This window comes from Cupressus sempervirens, chromosome 3 (genome assembly GCF_028749045.1).
Source record: "Cupressus sempervirens isolate cs-2001-9-10 chromosome 3, ASM2874904v1, whole genome shotgun sequence".
In the NCBI taxonomy this organism is placed as follows: domain Eukaryota; kingdom Viridiplantae; phylum Streptophyta; class Pinopsida; order Cupressales; family Cupressaceae; genus Cupressus; species Cupressus sempervirens.
Genome location: NC_143120.1, coordinates 785108475 through 785130353, shown reverse-complemented (window position 1 = coordinate 785130353; position 21879 = coordinate 785108475). Strand labels below are relative to the sequence as shown.

At 33.7% G+C, this 21879-nt stretch overlaps 1 protein-coding gene and 1 long non-coding RNA gene across 2 annotated transcripts in view; one reads left to right on the top strand and one right to left on the bottom strand.

Moving 5' to 3' along the window:
• The window catches only part of LOC149569143 (uncharacterized), a 43185-nt gene extending 39130 nt beyond the window's left edge, over positions 1 to 4055 (bottom strand). Inside the window, exon 1 of the mRNA XM_089821916.1 lies at positions 3824 to 4055. The gene's annotated coding sequence lies outside the window, so the exon portion shown is untranslated. The remainder of the gene's footprint in view (positions 1 to 3823) is intronic.
• Positions 4056 to 8581: 4526 nt separating this feature from the next.
• On the top strand, positions 8582 to 9752 carry LOC149569142 (uncharacterized). The gene is made up of 2 exons (XR_016361723.1): positions 8582 to 8658; positions 8741 to 9752. It is a non-coding gene; the product is annotated as an uncharacterized LOC149569142 (long non-coding RNA).
• Positions 9753 to 21879: the final 12127 nt, after the last annotated feature.

Here is a 21879-nt window from a genome sequence, read left to right as displayed (position 1 = left end):
AACTCCTTGTCATGTCCTCAATCATCAAAATACACAACCCTTGACCATGGCTCTAGATGCCAATTTGGGAAAATCCATCATCCAACAATATTGTAGATTGCATGTATTATTGCAGAACTCGTCTAATTTTAGAGTCACTACCAACCATCTCTCGAGGCACTATACCACCGATCAAGGCTTAGCCCTTGTACAAGTCATAACCCCTTAAAGCATCATCTGATGTGTTCCATAAAATATAAACTTCCTTCATATATGCCATTGTAACTTCTTGGAATAGCCCATATCTTTGAAGAAAATTGTAGTTGGAGAGAAATATAGATATCAACTCTGACGGATATATGAAATGGGACTACCCATATAGAACATCTCACCCTATCATGGATACAATTACAGATTCCTCATACATGCAATCAATTTAAAACCAAATTGATAGCATAATTGTAAATTGCATCTATCAATCACCTTCTCCCATTGTTGTATAGACATATGGATGTGTTATTTGTGAGGAAGAAGTGACATTAGCATCAACAATTTATACAATTATGTTTTGATTGTTTGCACTTCTGACAAGAAAATAAATTATTTGTACATACCATTTCATTCACTAATGTTTTTTTCTATACAAGAAAGGTGTGGACAATATGTTACAAAAATGCACTAGGAAATTTTTCATTTGGGGGCCTGCTCTTTAATTTGTTTGCATGTAGCCATAGTAATTGAAAGCTAGAGATCATGGTCACAAGAAGAGTGAGAAGGAGGAACAGGACACCTGTGATGAAGAGGAGGCGATGGAGTCTGAAGATGAGGAAAAGGAAAGGTAGGAGGAAAAAGTGGAATCCCAGGGTGGGAAGAAATGCAAGAGGGTGGGCACGGAGGATGAGAGGCTGCAGCAGGACCTGGACTCTTCCTCGATCCCTCTCTCCCTTGTCCATCCCCAAGCCCATCCAGAGGAGCAAACACAGGATAGTTTTGGTGCTGAGTGTGGGGAGGTGTTGGCCAAAGAAAGGAGCAAAGCATGGAGAAATTTTAATGTGAGGACTTTGAAAATGGGTATTTTCAGGGAAGTGATGAACCCCCAAATCCTGGTGGACAATCAGGAGGAACCGCGTCTTGAAGAGCTCATTAACCCTGCGATTGTGGCTATCTCGGATAATGCCAAGGAATTTGGGATGAAACTCTTGAACAATGCCCGCAATAGCATGATTGATAATTTTAGGTCAATCAAGTGGCTTTTTCACGAACTAGAGGAGGTTAAGGAGAAGGTGGTTCAAATGGAAGGAGCCAGGAATCTTAAAGGTCTGGAGAAAGGGACAGATTATGATGATAGGCATAGCCTAGCAGAAAGAAGGATCCACAATCTGAAAAATTATAAACACAATTTGTCGAGCCAGAAAATCTCACTGCTCAACTCGATCAATAACAACATTTTATCTTTAACTAAGTGGCTTAAAGATAGAGGCATGCAGGGGGATGTGGATGGAAAAGACAAGGGTAAAGCCAGATCTGATGAAGATAATACCACTGGTATCACCTTTTCTACTCTGGACCAGGAAGATCACAGGACTCACTAACAGGAGACCGAGGAGAACAAGATGGCACAGGAGGCTGCTCAGGTCATGCAGGAGCTGGAAAGAAAGATCAAGGAGTAGTTCCTATTTTTTTCCTTTTTGGCTGGCTTTTCGTTCTGACTTTTGTTTGTTCTGTTTTGTCTTTTCAGTTTGGCCTTGTCTTTGGCCTTTGTTTATTTGGCTGGGCCTTGTGCTATTTCAGCCTTTAGACTTGTTTATTTTGTGGCTAGGCTTCTAACGCTTATTTTCAACCTGATATGTATTAACTCTCAAGTTTCAGGATTCCTGTAAAACCTGTTTATCTAATCAAAAACTGAAAGCTAGTGTGTGGAGTCAAAATAATGCTAGAAATAACTTTTAGAGATGCAAAATCATTATTATGTTTAAAATATGTTAAATGGCATCAACACTCAATCTATTTGGAATGATTAAATAAAGCTGCTAAGCTCTCCTAGAATCTTTCCCCATACAAAAGATACATTGCCCAACATTGAGATAGACTAACCAAGGGGAAAAAAAGTAATAGAATCGTGTAACACAATGTGTACAATATAATAAAAAAGCTACCATCAATCCATAGTTTATCGTATTGGAATAACAACATCATCTTTGCCACTTCCTACCATTCTATAGAATCTACTCCATATCAAGTTTCAACCCATGAATAATTTAGCGATGATTATTGAAATAAAAGACATCATAGTGCAACCAATCCACAATAACTTGCACATTAGAGATATGAATAAACATGTGTTCTATTTCCCTTGTCCAACACATGTATTTCAATTTAACACAAGCTCTAAACATTTCCAGAGTAATGCAAGTGATTTTATTTTTCCATTCTAATTCTTAGTTCATACAAAATTTCAACTGAACTAATCATTTGTCAACAACATTCTTAATGCATGATAAAAATTAATAATAGCTCATACATTCCATGTCTTGCTATTGAAAAATACCCTGTTTTAAAATAAAATGATACTATGATTTACTAAAACCAGTAGAAGCATCAATACCATGTCATGGCTTTAGATTCTATTATCGAATGATAATAATCATTATAAAACACCTTATTTTCCTTGAAAATCCACATTCGATATCCATCCACAAGGATATAGCTCATGCCAAAAATGAAATGAATAATGAATATAATATGATTTTGGAAAACAAGATATCTCTTTTAGAGTATCAGCCCATAGGCAATCAATTAGTCACATGCTCACTGAATTATGAAACACTTCATGAAATAATCCTAGAACACACATCTTCTTCTATAACATTCGTAAGAGGTATAATTCTAACATGCATATCAAGTGTAATTCATTTGCAAGTCAAGAAAAGTAAGGACCAATCTAGCACATTGCACTTAAAATGGAATGGAAGCTCTTAATATACTCCTATTTCAACAAACATAATTTCAGTCATCATAATAGTAAGAATTTCAATGAATTTGCATTAACACCTGGGCACTTCTAATTTACACAAATTTTGACATTCCATAGTTATTTTTATACTAAGCTGCTCACTTTTATGCTAACAAAAGTATTAACAAAGTAATAGCAAATCCCCACTCCAGATTTCCCTAACCTTGACACCAAAAACTAATTAAGAGAACTAAAATTGGTTATCTCTATGTACATCATGGCTATGATAATTTGTTATTGCAATTTTTACTTTGCTTATAACCTAAGGTTAAACCATTCTATGTTCATTGCAACCTAAGGTTAAATGTTTTCTCTCCTAGTCTGCAAATGGACAATGCAAATATCATAGCGCACAAGGCATGTGGTTGGATTATAAGTTAAGAGTATGGATCATATCCTTGGTGGTTGCCTGCACACGAGGCATGCGATTTAGGAAAGTATTGGTCAAGTATACAATACGAAATCTCTCACATCAACCATCTAACCCGTTCACTGAGTAATGATAGGGTCCACTAATTGCACACGTCTAGGGTTTCAAATGGGCAAAGGATGAGTTAGGGTTTAAGATAGTCACCGGTCCAAGTTTAGAGTCTCACTGGAGCCAATTTTTGTTGGAAAAGATGAATTTTGGGGGAGACTACGGTTTCAAATTTTACACGGTCTCAGGTTCGAATCTCATGGGGCTGAATTAGTAAAAAATGATAAATTATTTTTATCCTATCTCAGATTTGAGTCTAACCTGGACTGAATTTGTGAAAAATAATGAATTATTTAGAGAGCTATGAAAAAACCCTACAATAACATTCAGATAAATAAGGATTTTTCTCATACCCGGATCTGCGATCTCCGATCTCGTTAACCTTTGTGATCTATCTTTGATCTCCTTAAACTCTATGATCTGTGATCTGTGATCTCCTTAAACTCTGTGATCTTCGATCTCCTTAGCCTCTGCGATATCTCCTTAACACAATCCACTAGATCTGCAGTCTCTATAACAATTGTAACTGGTCTACAATCCTGAGAGATTTACAATCCTAAGCAGAACATAAAATTAGAAAAGCACTAATAAAAAATGCATAAATATTGATTTGTGGTCAAGTTACCTACTTAACTTAACCACAGTTCTTAAGAACGTAGGTTAGAGTCATCTTGTGGTTTCCCAACCACGTAAGGTATGCTACGGTGAAAGTCAGTCTGGTTATAGTCATCACGTAGTTGTATGGTATGCTACAGTCTATAATCAACGGATTACGGTCAACAAGTGGTTATTTCTCGCTACAGTTAGGGACACCCAAAAAATAGTTCTTGGGAAAAGCAGTCATTTTAGCATTGCATGTCCCTCATCAGTTGCACTCGATGATATTGGCTCCTCTGACACTCACGACGATTATGGACTAGTGTTATTCAGTAATTTTAAGCAGGCGATAGCTATTCTAATGCAAAAGCGACATGTATGTGTATGTATTGTATATTAGCAATCGCACTTTAGTGTGCAATAGGTACGTCATATTTTTGTGTAAATTTATTTGCTTAACTAACACAAAGGAGACATTTTATTTGTTATTCACATTTAATACAATATGTTTGGTAATCAACAAGCACCTTGATAATTAGGTGGGAGAGTGAAAGTAGCAAATATTAATGTGCAAGACTCTTCAATGACCTTTGATTTCCCAATCCATCCAGTGTCTGGTCCTTTTTTTTTGTGTGTATGCAATGTCATTTACACCTGTGTAGATTACAGAATTTTAATCAGCTTTGAATTTGTAGACTCTAATTTGTAATGTATGTATCCAAAAAGTAATTCAAGCTTGCCTGTAGTAGTGGTTTCAAATTTGATATTGTTGGAGAACTTGTATTTGATAATGTTTGTAGGCGCATCTCCTCTTCTTTCCTTCTTGCAATAAATGGGTTTTGTTGCATCCTTCCATATCTTTCAAATGTGAATGTGGGTTGAATGCGGAGGTTTCTAAGTTCATGTACACTTGATAATGATCTATCTCTATCTATATATCTAATTTTCTCTCATCCTCTCACTTTAAATTCATCTCTCCTTCACCCCCTTCCCAGACCTTTAAATATTTAAATTTCCATAACCCCCCTCCTTTCTCTCTATCTCTATCTATATGTATATCTTGTTATCTCTCTATGCCTATATATATCCCCATCTCTACTTATTTATATATTTATATTGTCCATCCCCCCTCTCTCCCTCTATATCTCCTTCTCGTCGCTATATCCCTTTGCTTCCCAATCTTCCTTACTCATTTTACCTTCTTTATATATGTATATCTTCCATTCTCACTCTCTCCCTCTATACTCTTCATCTACATATACCCATGTCTCTTCTTCTTCCATATAAGCATCTCCCTCTTTCTATCCCTATCTCTTCACATCTCTCCCTTTCTCCCTCCTTCTCTCTCTTCTTTGCAATATCTCTTTGTTTGCCCATCTCTCTCTCTCTCTCTCTCTCTCTCCCTCCCTCCCCCCTATTTTCTTTACTTTTTCCCTACATATATCTATCACTTTCCATCTCTCACTAGGAAGGAATTTAGAAACCCAAGATTGTTAAAAACAAAATAATTATTTCTGCTATATATAGATGTAAGATCCCTAACTATTTTCTACTGTGCCCTTACCATCTCTCTTTTTAAAATTATTGAATAAGACTATGGTAATAAAGATATGGAGAGAGAGATAAAGGTAGAGAAAGATAAGGGTAGAGAGATAAAGGTAGAGAAAGATAAGGATAGTGAAAGTAGGGGAATGAAGGGAGACAAAAAGGAAGGTCGAAGAATAGAATAATTAACAAGAGAGAGGCACAACTTATTCATATTTTTAATAATTTATTTAGATTTTTTAAACCTATGAAAAAGAAATAATTATATTTATGTTCAATTTAATTGTTTTTTATTTTGCTGAATTAATTTAAATTTTTAGTTAACATAATAGTTTTTTAATATATTATAATTAAATATCCAATATGTTAAATTTATTTAATAACTATTCTAACATATTATTAATACATTAGATGTGTGAGAATTTGTCCTCAACTAAACATTTTATTATGATAAAATAACTTATTTTAATATATAATTTATGATAATTTAAAGTAATAGTATTATTTAACTATTATACATATATAATTAATTTTAATTTATATTAAATGTATATTACACTTCTATTTATTATCTATTGATCTATCTCCATTTCTCTATCTATTTGTCTCACATCCTCTCAGTCTATAAAGAAATATGTCTGGGTGTGGTTGCAGGAATCGAAGGTAATGGATTCGATGCTTTCAAAGAAACAGTTTTATTTGCAATGACAATTGGAGCTCTTCCCCATTCAAGGGCAGAAATGATATTTAAACGGATTAGACCAATTCTCCTTCTACAGATTCATATAAGGAAACCTTGATGCTTCTTATCTCAGCGGTGCTTACTACGATGCAGCAGTAGCAACGTCCATGGAAAAGCCCTCTTACGGGCCTACAGAGGGGCTTATTGGTGGTGGATGGGACAATGTCGGCTCCTTTGTTTTTCCTCTGCTTCACTTTTTCCAACAGCTAAATTGCTTTCAATCAACATCAAACAAGAGGTTGGAAGTCACGTTGACAATGCAGGAAGAAAATGGAGTAAAAAGTGCAACTTGCTCTTTCCTGTTTGTAAATTATTCTGAAAAATAATGGACGGACAAAATGCATTCGAAAATTAATGTTGGCACTGGCTGACTTGACAGGAGGTATGACCTCTTTGTATGAACTGTGTCCTGCTATGTATATTGACTCCAGCACCAAAAACATGTGTCTTTACATTCCCCCAAATACTTTACATGCCTCATCAAAGATAACATATTTTGCATTCATGTCTACCAGGGCAGTTTCAAATGCAACATATGAGGAAGTTAATGCGGTGATGGATGTCCATAGCTTTCTCTAAAGCTCCCATTTTCATATGGGTTGGGACGTTGCTTGGAATTTTTTTTAATCCCTGTTAACAAATGCATCTTATGTGTATCCTGTAGTCAAAGCGTTCCAATATAATAACCACATTTCTTTGAGGCGTTTGGTCATGCAGTTCATGTACAGTGTTTATGTTTCCACATTTTGCATACATGTTAACCAAAATATTAAAAAAAATTCAACGCCTCGATGCAACTCGGCGTATTTTACATATAGAATATATATTAGCTAGTTTTTTTTATTGAAATATATTTACAAATATCAAACATTAATCTTACACAATTAATCAAATATAATATAATAATTATATCATTATTCAAATTTACTTTATTCTCTTTTTCCATTTATCAAGTAATGGTTTTATATAAAATAAAGTTAAATATAATCCCATTCAACATAACAAATTTATTTATAAGTAAATTAAAAAGCATTATATGTGACTTTACTATATTCATTCACATGCAACCACCCTATATTTGTACGTTATTATTCTAATTATTTAATTAATATTCTAGAAATCCTCATTACTTACTATATTCAATGTCATCATTTTCAATTTTTTATTTTTATTCATTTAATAGATTTTATTTTCGTATTTAGAAATGAAATTTAATATTTTCCTTGTGCCAAAATTTTTGCTCACTCATTTTCACCCACACTTTACATGCTATTGTAAACATTGCAATATAAAATACAATTTAATAGAAACCAAATGAAATAATAAAAAATAGTTTACACTAAATATTTCTTTATATTATGAAAAAAGAGTTACAATCAATTAAAACATATTTAATACTTATATTATATAAATTTAAAAAATGAAATAAATTATAATATAAAATTATGTAAACTAAATAATAATTGATTAAAACTTATTTTATACTTATATTATATAAATTTTAAAAACTTTATTAAATTATAATATAAAATTATATAAACTAAATAATAATTAATTGACTAAAAAGGTAAGAAAGAATTATAAAACTAAAACAAAATACTAAGTCGATGAGATATTACAAAACCTTTAAAAATATCTCACTTCTCTATGTTACTCATCGTTGTGGAGCGTACGCAATCAACTCAAGTATCACTGCCCTTTATTTTTAGTTCCTGTCATAGACAGGAATACTAATGCATTCATGCAAGTCCTTTTAATTTTTCTATTTCACCAATGAAATTAAAATATTTTACCACTTCTATAGTCTACTTTAATGTTTCATATTTTACCACTTCTATAGTCTACTTTAATGTTTTTTTTTTAAGAACTATTTTTCAAATCTACAAAATCTTATTTATTTCATATTTCATTGGATATGGTGAATTTAGGCAAGGTGTAAATTAATTTTCCCAAACCAAAAAGGAGGAAAATAATTGCTAACATACATATTTGTTAAATATATTGCTGGATACATGGACCACTTAAAATTCTTCATCTGTATTGGATCGGTGCAAGTGATAAGAATCTTATTAATGCATCGCTGTAACCATAAACCTTCAATAAATGCTTTAAGTCGGTTGTAACGCGGGTTAGGCAGTGCATTTGCGTATAAAATGGTTGCGGGGCAGGTTGTAAGGTAGACAATGCTCACTTGAACGACTTTCCTTTTATTTTGTCTACGGTATCTTTTACCCTCTGCATTTCATGCCAGTACAGGAGATTGTTGTTCGAGATAGGTGCAAGAAACGTGTGATATTTCTGGAGGTACGAGATAAGATAACATGGTTTTGATCTGTTTTTGCCTTATGTTTCATTTTTATGTTTTATGATCTTTCCTATTTAGTAGGCCTACCAGATTTAAATGCTCCTACTGAAGCTATAGGTGATATAGCTGCAAATGGTTTTCATGAAGAAGTGCTTCTTTCAAGGAACAAAGTTGTTGCTGCTGCTGAAGCAAGGAAGCGGCGAATAGAGCTTACCAGAGTCAAATATGCACAGACACGTAAAGTTCGATCAAGATGAATTAAGCAAGGGTCACTCTGTATTTTGCATTAAAACTTTAGATGTCAAATTTGATGTGTGCATGAAATCATGCATGCTTTTAAATTCTCCCCATCAACAAAAGATTTTACTGTGTAGGTTAAGTTCTTGGTCTTGTTCAGTGAGTCTGGAGTTTTGTAGATTGGGATTAGCAGCTATTAGATGTCAAAGAATGTGCTGCATAGTTATTTAAATATGAATTAAATTAATTGGTTGAAATTAATTGGAAATATTCAAGGACTTAGGCAGTAGACACATTTGTTTAATGCTGGTTATGGTGGATGATAGTTGTAAATGGGGCAACCACGGTGGTTCTGAGCTCTGCATTCAGTAGAGGAGAGGATATACATTTTGCGTAGATATTTGATATCTAACAAAGCAACATTTGATACTCAATTTCAGGGGATCGAACCTATCTTCAGTATGTAGCATCTGCCAATGAATTGCAAGTCTGGGCATAAATTTATGCCCTATATACAAACTTTCTTTTCTCTCAGTTTATTAAAGTTCAGAGGGTATAAATAAGATATCCAGAATCCTTAGATTGTATCTGAAGTACCAATTTTGTTTCTCACGACTTGTGAGAAAATATGGGCATTGTAAGAGAGGCACAATTGAAAGCATTGTAAGAAATAAGAAGGTATGCACCTCGGGGGTTTGGTCTCCTTTTTAGCATCATTTCATATTGCTCTGTTCATGATTGTAATTGGTTCCAAGGAAAATACTTCTGGCTATTCACCATGGAAGCATCAATGTTGTATTTTCTATCCCTTATTCATAAATTGAAGTCTGAGTGACAGATTTTTTCTTAGTTCAAAGGGAGATCTAATGCTAAAAATCTGCTTTTAAGTACTTGATAATTGAGTACCATTAACAGGTTAGTCTATTTATTCAATTCTAATCTTAACTGATTTCTAATTTATTGGTTGATCACTTGAAGAGGGCTTAAATTGGTTAACAAATGTGGCATTGTTAATTCGCTAACTGTTGGTCTTTTGATAAGATTTTTAGTTTCATAGTCTGGGACTTTTTCTAAGCCAAACAAGCTAGAGAGGATAGCTAGAAATTTTATTGATCTATTGGTTTACATGTTATCTTTTGCTGTATTCATGTCTGTGAACTAAGGATCTAAAATATTTTAGCTTTCCAACGGAAACATTTATGAAAGAGAATGAGCTGTGTTCTCCCAAATTCAATTTATAGATTTTTCCAATTCAAAAAAAAAATTCACTCACGAAACTGTCGAAATCACAGTCGGCCAGGACATGCAGCATCAATGGACGTAGACAAAGAACAAACATAGCAATCAATTAAATGGAAGAATGAAGACGAAACAAACAACAGTTCAGATCTGAAATCTTCAAGGCAATTAATCTGAAAAAACCCTGCTCCGGTAATGCAATCAGATGTGGTCATTAGTTGTGTCTAATTGCATACAAGGGTTTTATCTTCATCAAATTTTTGTGACAGAAAGATAAAGGTAGTTCTTAGGTCCCCTGCAGAGCAAGACTACCACTTTGGTGCAAAAGACTCTTCAATGCGTGCAAGAGGGATTGTTTTTCCATTACCATATGAATTGTTCAACAAGACATTTACAACTCTTCCTTTATTGGGTTTGAACTTTTGCTCCTCTGCAGTGCGCACACTTTCACCATCAGGTCCACAAGTTTTTTTTTCCTTCATATAATTGTGTCTATTAGAGATGTATTTTGTAGGGAAGATCTCATCATTGTGATTGTCAGCTTTTAGATGTTGGAAAATGACCAGATGTCTTGTGACAGCATTTTGAAGGATGCAGCTATTCTCCCCACAGAATAGCATGCAAATATACATGTCCATACAAAGACCAAAATTTGCATACCGTGGTAGATTTTCACTCATCTGATCTTCACAAGCTACCTCCACAATGCTGTACAAGTGAAAAAAAAACCAGTGAAAACACAGTGGATTTAAAATTTTGTAGCTGTGTCATTTAATGTAGAGAATAGCTAGAGCTCATTGTGAAGGTACTTGCTTTGTTCTTTGTTGAAGTACACAAACTTTCAAAGTTATGACGCCAGGGCTGAACAGCTTGTCATTGTCTGAAATTCGAATAGAGTTCTTCCCTGGCAAACAAGGGCAGAATATATAATTAGCCAGCCAGGAAGTAAATTTGTAGCATATTGCTACGAGTAAGCAAAATCCGAGGACAAGACTCACCAAAGTAAGGGAGATTGCCAGCTGTTCAACATTTTTATTAGTAAGTTTTATAAATTAATAAATTAAATAAATATTCTATTCTTCTGACTATCTATTTCAATAATAGTTGAGAATTCCATTTCTTAAATCAAACTTAGTTCAATTTGGTTTAAGCTATCACAAAAAATACGCTTCATTCTCAATTTTCAATTACGTACAAGCAGATAATTTTAAATCACTCAAGTACTCTTAGTTGACCTCAAGCAATTGGTCAAATAATACTGCTTCCTTGGAATGAAATCACCTCAAGCAATTGGTCAAGTAATATTTGCTTGCTTGGAATGAAATCTGTGTTTCAAAAAATAAACAGAAATGCATTCGAATAACAAGAAAAGAAATGACAATAATAAGAGCTACAAAATTTAAGAACAGCCTGAAATAATTGAAATCATGTAGTTGTTTTTGTTCATACCTTTAGGCAAACAGATGTAGATATTGAATTGAAATGCTAAAGGGAGTCACAGGGGTGGGGAAACAAACGGGTTCAGTTCCATCCCAAGCATAGATGGGTTCTAGGAGGCTGCTTTGGCTTCCTAAATAAACTGGTCAACGTTTTCCAGGCTTCCTAATATAAGTAAAATTCGCAGTCTGAAAGAGCTCTTATACTGTCTGAATCATGTTTTTGCTACTTTAAATACCAACAAAAAGAGCAAATACCGCTTGTATTCTCAAGAAAAAAACTATGAAAGATACGAATTCTGTTGACTCAACACAAAAACGTAGTAATTTTTTTACAAATTTTTTCTTATTTTCGACTACAAATTATGCAGTCATGAAGATCAAATGCTGAAATTTTCAGAAAAATTCATGATGTTTTTAATTTTTTAAAAATTGGTCAACTCTACAATTTATAAGGAGGATAACAGCATCCATTGTTTGCTAGGTGAAAGTTTTACGGACGTTTTAAAAAATATGATAGGTATGGATTTTAGTTTTTAATTATCTGAGGATTGAGATCAATAAAATGATTATCCTCAACACCTAATCTGATAACTCAAAAGGCAACTAGCCACACAAATTACCTGTACCATTTGTTAACTGGTACAGAGGCATCAAGTTCAATCCCAGCTAGACACTGTGACAGAGGCATCAAGTTCAATCCCAGCTAGACACTGTGACTATAGTTCACGATAGATCTCTACTCACAACTACAAATTTCATTCAACGCAGCGCATGTTGAATACTCATGGAGAAAAGTGAGATCTTATTGTAAATAGAAAAATGAAAATTGCACTGTATAGTTTCAATTGGGGGTTTTACGCATAAATGTCCCTTCTTGTAAAGCTTTGTTACAGATGGTCAAACTTAATTGTTTATTTAAGGTGCGTGTCTTAAACTGCATATCTACTAAAAGCTTTTACTAGCTTTATGGACAATTGTTTTTAAAGAAATGTTGGTAAGTCCGATGTAATACCAATAGCTTTCAATTTATCATATGAATAGTAAAAGGTTTTCATTAGCTTTATTGGATTTGCACCGTGAGTCAACAAAAACATATTCTTTCGACTCAAACTGTTCGTAATTGTTACGGATGTCAGACATGCAAATATAGCTGTAAGCTGTAATTTCATCTAATGCATCGATCTTTTTATCAGGGCAAATGCATTTTTTATATTAAATGGACCTGATATATCAATGTTTTACATTTGCTAAAAAGGGCAAGACTCTGCATTATTAGTTCTTGCGTAGCAGGAATTCCCCTTTGTTTCCTTGTCGCTAGATTCTTTTTGCAATGAAATTGCTATGCCGTATCAATGTAGGGCATTCACGATTTTTTCCTTCTCTTTTCAGGGACATTCTTGCTGCAGTAAAATTAAATTTTCACTCCCATAAACATATATTTTTCTATATTTATTTGTATTTCTAATTGTAAAATCCAAACTTTAATTTCAATCAATTTAAATAGAATTCTATTTCTCAAATATTTTAATTGTTTATTTAATTATATTTATATTCAATTTTGAAGTAACATTTCAGCTATTTTCGTTCCTCTTCATATCTTTTTGTTCAACATATATTTCTAATTCGTTATCAAAAAGTTCCATGGCAGGCTTGTCGAGAAACAGTGACGCAACATGACATTTACGACATGGAATGGATGGCAGAGATCTCTTAGACGATCGCTTAATGATTTTTGACCATTGATTTCTAAACTCGGCCCCTTGACGTAACTAAGATTACAACGGTTCACAGTATCTTCACGCGTTCTGTCGTTTATAGAGAGCTCTGTGGGGGTAATCTCACGTGCGTCCCATTTATTGATTCCAAAATGTCCGCATGAACAAGACTATTTACTATTAAAAAATGGATGAGGTAGTTACAGAGAATTAAATAAATTATCTGTGATTGTCCAAAACATTGTCTTGAGTGGACGTTACAATGCATATGATTATGTTTTCGAGAAGAATGAGTTATTATCACTCAAGCATTCTTTTGTAAAAGTATCCTCTTTGGTGAACAGTGAAAATGTAGGAAGATCTACGGTTCAAAGCGTTCCAATGGTAGTCATTTGCTCTTCATGGCTGTGAACCATTGGATGTCAAATTGAGCTCCTCACATTCAAATAGAGAACGCCTACGGCGTAATGACATGTCATAGCATAAGATCCATCCAATCGAAAGAAGTTGGCGGACGGATATTTGACGGACGTTTGGTCCATACATTATAGAATTTGAAAAGTTTCTCCCCCTCATTATAGAATTTTAAAACGTTCTCCCGCTCCGAATTTGAATAATATTGATTTAAAAATTTAAAGAAACAAATTTGAAAGCACATTTGAATGTGACTCAAATGGACTGGCGAGATTATGGGGCAGCTCATAGAGCAAGCACAGAGAGAGAAGAGCAATGCAGCGCAAGGAAAGATGCTCATTTCTTGTCTCGTTTCCATTAAATATTATATGCAGTTGTTTTTTCTTCTCTTTTTTGTTTTCATTCTGAGTAAATTCAAAAATTTGGTTCTCTTGCTTTCAAGATTGAGTGGACGGGGCATGTGAATGTTCCTGAGCATTCTTTTTCCTTTTTGTGGGGTGGCATTGGCACTGGTCTCAAATGATTATCCGCATGCATCCATTGTTTGCATTTTCAATCAGTTTCTAAAATCTTTTTATCTCCATTTTGTGCAGAAATATCATAGCTGCGTGACAAAGATGTACAAGGAAAGAGAAATGGTGGACACGAGTTGTGGGATTTTGCATTACACCGCTAACAGCATATTCTAGGTTTAGGAGGCTTTATCAAAAAACTATTGTATTAATTTTCATAGATCTTTATGTACAATATTCAACACTTTTACAACAACATATTTCTCAATAGATAAATGAAATGAATATTATTCACATGAAATGACTCCAGATTTAGATTCACTAAATAACAGTTAAATAGTATTCTAGAAATTTGATAAATGAATTCATATTTTCCAAGACGATTTTATTGTACCTACTGTGAATGGGACACTCAATGTTTCTAATTTATTTGTTTCCATCAAGTTACCATTCAATTTAAAACTAATTTTCAAGAGTGAAGGATGGAGAGGAAGGAGTTATAAAAATCATAAAATGAAGCGTCTAAAGGCAACTATTTAACAATTTTTTCAAAAAAAACTATTTGAAGTTTGTTTTTAATCTTAACTCAACAATATTCTCTAAAAGTTGAAGTATGAATTACAAACTGTTTTAAAATATATATTTTATCATCAAGTTTTAATTGTGTAGTTATTAAAAATAGTTTTGACCAATTTTAAAACGTTAATCAATATTTAAATATTTTATTTTTTATGAAGTTAGAAATAATTTATAAATTAAAGTTATAGTGATAAGTAGATGGATACTTGTGAACTAATTCATGAAACATAGGTCAATGAGTTTGACTAAAAAATTACACAATTAAATTTAGATACCCATATGACATCTAAAATTTCATAATTATTAAATAATGATATTTATGATATTTTTATATTTAATTTTGTTACATTTTTAAAGAGGTTGTGCAATTCAATTACATAATAAAAAATAATACAATCTTATGTGAATTTTTGTCCATTCACATAGCCTCTCTTATTCACCCTTATTCCAACATATTTGACCCATATGTGATCCCTATTCTCATAGCATAAAATTATCAATTAATTATGCAATATTTCACATAATAAATGAAACACATTGGGATAAGTTCTATTAACTTACCAAAAAATCATGTGAAATGAAAAAAAATGATTTTTGTGAAATTGGAAAAGAAAATAATTTAGTTTTGTTTTAGAAGATCCTCAAGAATATTATATCTTTATAATAATGGGAAAAAAGGTTCTTCAAATTGTGTATCCAATTGTATTAAAGTAGATTTTTTTCCATTAAACTAAATTATTTGTTCTAATTATGTTTTCACTAGCCATGATCTTACTATGTACTTAGACGTGACATAGTAAATTCTTATGATTGTAATTTAAAATTAGATATTAAAATAGATGTAGAAAAGCTTACTGTTGGATTGCTAAATATACTTTCTGCTTATTTTAAATTATCTCAAATTCAACTTGTTCTATATCACAACCTCTCTCTTATGTAAATAGATGTGTGCTAAACATGATCTCATTATAAGTAAGAAGTTTGGGGCTTACCTTTAGAAATCATACTTATGACCTACAAAAACTTAGTTCATGGTGGTTAATAGCTAAAGAGGAGAGGGTGAGGAAGAGATGAATTGATAAATAAATAGAAAGATATAGAGAGAAGTTGAAGGAAGAGATGGGTAGAGGGATAGGAAAACATAAATAAGTAGAGATAGACATATACAAATATAGTGAGGGATAGATAAAAAGGGAGAGAAAATAAATATGAGGAACAAGAGAGGAAGATAAAGATATATTGGAAGGGAAAGGGAGAGACCTATATAGATAGAGAGAGATATATAGGATGACAGGGAGGAAGTGAAATAATGGGAAATAGAGAGAGATAAAAAGAGAAGAGGTAGGAGGTAGAAAGAGAGGGAGCGAGGGAGCGAGGGAGGGAGAAAGAGAGTGGGGAGGTTGAGAATGATAGAGATAGGTAGAGAGGGAAATAGAGAAGATGGGGGTGGATAAAGGGAAACATAGCTCAATATATAGAAAAGGAGATGTAGAGGGAGAGAGGGTGATATAAAGAGATATTGTACAATATGCATTCATGGTCCTCTCTACACATTTGTATGATTTTTCACTAATGGAGGACCAAGATATGCATTTTGTTCTTTCATTGTTTATTCTAGGTAAGGTTAACATTGCATGCTATCACATCCCAAAAATTCTTCTACTAATTAGAGGTAGTTACACAATCGACAAAAGAGATTTTGATAGGTATAAATATTTTAGAGTTGTGTAAACTTTTTACAATAAAATTTATATTTTATATCTAATAGTGAAAGTTAAATTATTTTTTAACAAAGATTAAATTTAAACTATTAAATTTAAAAACATAATATTGTCAAACATTTATAGATTTAATTTAGTGGTAGTTGAAAATAATGTGTAGAATTGATCAAGTTGAATGACTAAATAAAATTATCAAAAAATAATTCTAAATGTGCCAATCATAATATTTCAAAGGTTCCTTCATCAACAATTGTGTTTTAATCATTCATTTGAGATTTTTGTAGCATCTGGGTTAACATTTTAGGTTATCTTCCATATCTTTCATATTAACCCATTCTCTATTTCATAAAGGAAAGGAAGGAAGCTTTGCGAAATAGTGAGACAAATTCGTTATTTTGCAAAGGCAAAGAATGAAGCTTCTTGAAATAGCAAAACTCACAAAGGGCATGAAAGTGACACTTCAAAATAGCAAAAATGGACAACACGACATGTTAACCACCAATTGTACATGTTAACCCACCTATGACATATAAGGAAGGAAGCTTTGCGAAATAGTGAAACTTCTCTATTTTGCAAAGGCAAGGAAGGAAGCTTCACGAAATAGAAAAAATTTCACTATTTCGCAAAGGGCATGAAAGTGGCATTGTAAAATAGCAAAAACAGACAACACAACATTTTAACTGCCAATTGTGTGTGTTAAGCCACCTATGACATATAAGGAAGGAAGCTTTGCAAAATAGCAAAACTTCACTATTTTGCAAAGGCAAGGAAGGCAGCTTTACAAAATAGAAAAATTTCGCTTTGCAAAATAGCGAAACAAATTTGGTATTTTGCAAAGACAAGGAAGGAAGCTTCTTGAAATAGAAAAATTTGCATAGGGCATGAAAGTGACATTGTGAAATAGAAAAAATGGACAACACGACATGTTAACTACCAATTGTGCATGTTAACCCACCTATGACATATAAGGAAGGAAGCTTTGAGAAATAGTGAAACTTTGCTATTTCGCAAAGGCAAGGAAGGAAGCTTTGCAAAATAGTGAAATTTCACTATTTCGCAAAGGGCATGGAAGTGGCACCGTGAAATAGCAAAAATGGACAACACGACCTATTAACTACTAATCGTGCATGTTAACCCACCTATGACATATAAGGAAGGAAGCTTTGCGAAATAGAAAAACTTTGTTATTTTGCAAAGACAAGGAAGGAAGCTTCGTGAAATAACAAAAATTCACTATTTCACAAAGGGCATGAAAGTGGCACTGCAAAATAGCAAAAATGGACAACATGACATGTTAACTGTCAATTGTGTGTGTTAACCCACCTACGACATATAAGGAAGGAAGCTTTGCTTCACTATTTCACAAAGGAAAGGAAGGAAGCTTTGCAAAATAGTGAAATTTTGGCATTCTTTTTGCAAAGGGCATGAAAGTGGCACTATGAAATAGCGAAAACAGATAACATGACATGTTAACTACCAATTGTGTGTGTTAACCGACCTATGACATATAAGGAAGGAAGATTTGTAAAATAGTGAAACTTCACTATTTCACAAAGGCAAGGAAAGAAGCTTAGCGAAATAGCAAAAAAATTCTATTTCACAAAGGACATGAAAGTGGCATTGCAAAATAGTGAAAATAGACAACACAACATGGTAGTCGTCGATTGTGCGTGTTAACCCACCTATGACATATAAGGAAGGAAACTTTGTGAAATAGTGAAACTTCGCTATTTTAAAAAGGCAACAAAGGAAGCTTCATGAAAGAGAAAATTTTTGCTATATTTCGCAAAGGCCATGAAAGTAGCACTACAAAATTGAGAAAATCAAACACCCAACATGTTAACCACCAATAGTGCATGTTAACCCACCTATGACATATAAGGAAAGAAGAGCCTGACTAGTTTTGCCATTTCACTAGGAGCATTAATGGGATAACATGAAATTGTTTCCCAATGCCATGTGGCACAAACCTATTGGTTGGCACATTTCCCAATGCATAGTAGAAGAGGTAGCATCAATTTTGCAACTTTGCGGGTCGCCAAAAATTACCCTTGCAAAATGGCAAAAATAGGGACAACACGCAAGTTTGCACATCGCTACATGCCACAAGCCCATTTGTCATACCCTAATGTCTCTATTTCGTGGAGGTGAGGATAGAAGCTCTCTGAAATAGGGGAATTTTCTATTTTAGAAAGGAAAGAAAGGAAGCCTTCTCAAATAGAAAATTTTACTATTTCAGAAAGGGCATGACAATCACTTTCTGAAATAGCAAAATTAGTTAACATGCAATGTTAACCCCTAAATCGCGTGTTAACCTACAACAAAGAATCCAACCCATTAAAGATTTCTCAGATCGGTTGTCAGGGATAGGTTGAATGGGGGCAAAAATGGCCAACAATAAATTTTTGAGATCATTCTCATAAAAAAGGAAATAACCATCCTATGGCCTTCAAATACAAAGGCTTGATGGCTTTATGTTACCATTGAGAATTATTTATATACTATCTTGAATTGGTAAATTATTTATATGTTATCTTAGGTGTATGAAGCGATAGAGTGATAAAGGGAGATTGAGGATAGAGTGAGAAAGGGAGAAGAGAGTGAGAGGAGGGGAACGAAAATGGGGAAATAGATCTTGGATAAAAGAGAGAGTATGATATGATGGTGGATGAGAGAGAAAGGGAGGTTGGGGAGAAGGAGTAAGGGAGAAAGAGATGGGGAAGATGAAGAGAAGGAAAGTAGGGAAAGAGCGGGAGAGGGAGAAAGATATGGATAGACCCATGTAGTTTCCTTCTCCATGTACCCTCTCCCTATTTCTCTCCATCCATCTAGACCTCCCTCCCAAAAATAATTACACCTATCCTCCTCTTCTATATCCCATCATTTCTTTATACCCCCCTCACCTTCTCTACATATATTTTAGGGTGCAAGATCCATGGTACAAGGTTTAAGTCATATAAATAATGCTATAATTTTAGATAGCCCAGCCATACTATAGGCCCTTACCCCAACAAAAATCCACATTCAGATTTCATTCCTTACATTAACCATAATCCTAATCTTAATCCCAATCCTTTTTGTAGCCATAATGAAAACCCTCAACCTGACCCTTAGAGGTGTGTGTGTGTGTGTGTGTGTGTGTGTGTGTGTGTGTGTGTGTGAGAGAGAGAGAGAGAGAGAGAAATGTGGGGGAGAATGATAGAGGGGGAAAGGTGGGGAGTATAAAAAATGAAATATTTGTTTAAAATTAATTTTTTGTAGAAACAACTCTAAATTCTAATATTTATTAAAAATACATTTAAATATTAATTTTTTTACATTTAACTAAAAAGAATAAAGAGATGGATAGGAGAATTGGGAGGAAGTGAGATAGTAGAAAATGAGGAGAGAGAGAGGTGTCTAATGGGGGACACCTTATGTAATTGACATAATATTGAGGTTGACCTTATGCATGATTAAGGATAATGAATTTTAAATAAATATGAAAGTATTTGTGTAGTGAAAAGTGTAAGTATGGATGAAAGAGAAGATGTATGATAATTTCCAAGCATAATGTATAAGATTAAGTTAATAAGTATGAGTGAAATCTATTATTGACTCAAATATTACATTTAGAGAGAGAGGTAGGCAGATCTCTCTCTCTCTCTCTAAATATAAACCCTATAACTATAAACCATTGACCATAAAACATTTCTCTTTTTCTCCCTTCTCCACTCTTTTCCCCTCTCTCACTATCTCTCTCTCTCCTATATCTACCTTCTCCTCCCTTGCTATATTCCCCCCTCTCCCTTTCCCTGTCTCTCTCTTCCCCCCCCCCCCCCCTCCACCTCTTACTTTCTCCCTATCTCCCTTTTGTTCTATTTTCTCCTCTTTCTAACATCTCCCCCCCCCCCCCCCCCCTCTCTCTCTCTCTCTCTCTCTCTCTCTCTCTAAATATAAACCCTATAACTATAAACCATTGACCCTAAAACATTTCTCTTTTTCTCCCTTCTCCACTCTTTTCCCCTCTCTCACTATCTCTCTCTCCTATATCTACCTTCTCCTCCCCTTCTATATTCCCCCCTCTCCCTTTCTCCGTCTCTCTCTTCCTCCCCCCCACCTCTTACTTTCTCCCTATCTCCCTTTTTTTCTATTTTCTCCTCTTTCTAACATGTCCCACTCCCTGCTCTCTCTCTCTCTCTCTCTCTCTCTCTCTCTCTCTCTCTCTCTCTCTCTCTCTCTCTCTCTCCCCACAAACCATAAACCATAAATTCTAGACCCAATTATGATAGAAGCCTAAACGATCTCTTAGGAATAAGAGAGAAGAGAATATAGTATATACTATATTATCCTAAAAGAGTGGATGACATCAAATATAGTAAGGCCAAGTAAGTGCAAGAAGGAAGTGTGTGAGAGAGAAGAGAGAGTTGGGGAAGAGGAAGTGGATGACATCATATATAGTTTTTTTTTTTCAAAATTAAATAATAACTCTCCTTAATCTCTTATTACTCTTTTATATCTTTTTTTGTTTGTCTCTCCTCTTCTCCCTCCCTTCCATATCTAGGTTTCTTTCTCCCTTATTCATCTCTCTTTAGGTTAATATTGATTATGCATGTGACTTAACATATCATTTAAAGACATTGGTTATGTATGTGCCTTAACAATATTTTCAAGTGTGAGGATGCAAATGATTGTCAATAGGTTGACATGTTTTCTGGGGTTGTTGGCTGGTTTATTAGTGAATTTGTGGAGAACCTCTAAAAAATAGAGTAACAGAGTATCCTATGATTAGCCAATACTAGACTTAAATTATACTACATGTTAGTAAACAATTTTTCTCATAAATGTTCATGTGTAAGAACAGAGAAAAGCGTGTAAACTAACAAATGAATTCCTATAGAAGAGGCTCAGGAATTCTCTGCTTGATGTTTCTTCACTGAAAACAAGCGCAGCTACCTTTATTATAATGAGAATTTTTTTGATCTAATAGACTCAATAGAATGACCTTTCAGGAAAATGATCTGCTAAAAGTGTTGAATCAACTTATTTTATCTCATCAATACAAAATAAATTTTAATACAAAAGAACCACTCGATTTTAATTATCAAGATGATCCACATATTTGAAAATTAAAACTATCGAGTAGGCAAATTCGATAAAACTAACTTCTCACAGCATCCCAAGTCTTGAACTGACAATTTCAAAACAAATAACAAACATAGCTAAAAGCCTAAATAGTATCTTTAGAAACACTGATTTAAATAGGAAGACAATAGTATCCACTTACAGAGCTTTTAACCATAAATCAAACTGTAGAGTTTCATTGTATCTGCAGAAATTCTGAAATGCTACTTCTAACTTGGAATAAAACCACAAACAAAAATA